Consider the following 2,190-nt stretch of genomic DNA (forward strand, 5'->3'; position numbering starts at 1 on the left):
GTTCTATGCTTCAACTGACATTGACTGTAGAAGTCTAGCAAAAAACCAATACATTACCTAGTTATTTCAGCATTAGCATCTCTTCAAACTTCAAAGTCAAGGAATTCAGTGAAGCTAGTATTTTACAATTATAGTTTTATTAGTGATAATTCATAATCCCATATCTGGAGGAAAGTTTGGAAAATTATTTTGTAATTTTTAGTGTCTGCATCAATAAAATGGTGATAAATTAGTATGCTATTTTTTATTAAGATGTTGAGGTTTTTACTTTATTTTTTTTATAAAGATTTCATTTTTAAGTAACCTCCACATCCAGCCTGGGGCTGGGAACTCACACCCCGGAGATGAAGAGTTACAGGCTCTACCGGCTAAGCCAGCCAGGTATCCCCAGTTAGTATGATATTCTTTGTTCTAAGGTTTGAATTATGAATAAATAAGAAATGATTGTACTCTACAAAAAAAGTCTAACGGTAACAGGTAGGAATTATGCAATGTTAAATCTGAGAAAGAACCATCCATTACATTTCTTGGAAAACCAACACTTAGAAAATAGGATTGTCAGGTTTAATAAATAAAAATACAGGATGCCCAGGGGCTGGACTGGTGGCGGGGCAGGCTGGGATCTTAAGCCTGAGTCAACCTTCGCTCCCACAGGTCTGCCAACAGTATTCTGCCCCTGCTGGGCCATGTGCCCCTCACTGCTCCTCGCACTGGGTCAGCTGTCACCAGGCTCCGCGCGCTGCACCCACCCCACCATCCAGCCTCTGCGGTGCGACAGCACACCCAGGAAGAAAAAGCTTTTGTTGCATTCCTGAATGATGAAATTAAGGAGAAAAAGAAGATAGAGAAGAATTAAGTACCTCCCCAAGATGTCTGGAGGTTGGGAGCTGGAAGTGAATGGGACACCAGCCAAATTAGTGTGGAAAGTTACTGGAGAAAAGATCAGTCACTTTCAACATTAACAATAGCATCCCACCGACATTTGATGGGGAGGAGGAGCCCTCCCTAGGGCAGAAGGTTGAACAATAGGAACCTGAATTGACGTCCGCTCCTAATTTTGTGGTTGAAGTTATAAAGAATGTTGGTAAGAAGGCCCTATTCCTGGACTGTCACTATCCAGAAGATGAGGCTGGGCAAGGAGAAGGAGAATGACATTTTCTCCCTCAGGGAGGTGAGCTTTCAGCCCATGGCAAGTCTGTGTGGAAGGACATGAATTACACATTCAACACTGATTCTCTGGACTGGGCCTTATAGTGACTACCTGATGGATTTCGTGGCAGGCGGAGGTGTGGATAACACTTTTGCAGGTGAGTTGATGGAGCTCAGCACAGCCCTGGAGCACCAGGAATGCATTGCTTTTCTCCAAGATCTCAGAAGAGATCTCAAGAGCCAATAGAGCAGACAAGATGTTGAATACCTTTATTTTATGCCAGGCATTGTCCAGGGAACAAACCTACTGTGAAGCCAGACACACACGTACTTCAAAATGGTTTTCATCTCATTCATTATCATTAAAAATAATCCAACTTAAATCACTTCCATTGCCCTCTTAGTTACTGTTCACTTATTTCTTCCCTACAAATATGGTATTCCTAGATGTTTGTATAACATAAGACAATAAAATTGCTTTATCTCCTCCAAAAAAAAAGTGCCCAGTTAAATTTGGATTTCACATAAACAGTGAATATTTTTTGCCGTAAGTATGTCCCATGCAATAGTTATACTAAATAATGATTTGTTGTCTATCTGAAAATCAAATTTAACTGAGCATCCTGTATTTTATCTGACAACCCTCCCGTAAAGGTATCATAATTCTTTTTGAAAGACTTACAGCTAACTATATGCTGATGGCAGGAGTAAAATCTGAACAATTAAGGAGTTTACACACACTCCTACAAAGGACTGTTATATAGTAGAATGTTTTAGAAAATAAAATAACCGTATTTTATAACTATAATTTCATAAGAAACTGAGAACAATATAATTGCTTAAAGTGGAAAGCTTTGGAGCACCTGGGTGGCTCAGTCAGTTGATCATCTGATTCTTGATTTCAGCTCAGGTTGCAGTCCCAGGGTCATGGTCCCAGGGTCATGGGATCGAGCCCCACACTAGGCTCTACGTTGAGTGTGGAGCTTGCTTCGTACTCTCTCTCTCTCTCTCTCTCTCTCTCTCTCTCCCCCCCCCCACTCT

General features: G+C 41.0%; 1 pseudogene; it reads left to right on the forward strand.

The window, feature by feature from the left end:
• Nucleotides 1-344: 344 nt before the first annotated feature.
• LOC112866092 (complement component 1 Q subcomponent-binding protein, mitochondrial pseudogene) lies at nt 345-1,777 on the forward strand (annotated as a pseudogene).
• Nucleotides 1,778-2,190: the final 413 nt, after the last annotated feature.

The sequence above is a fragment of the Puma concolor genome, chromosome C1 (assembly GCF_028749965.1).
Source record: "Puma concolor isolate L17-30 chromosome C1, mPumCon1.1.hap2, whole genome shotgun sequence".
NCBI lineage: Eukaryota > Metazoa > Chordata > Mammalia > Carnivora > Felidae > Puma > Puma concolor.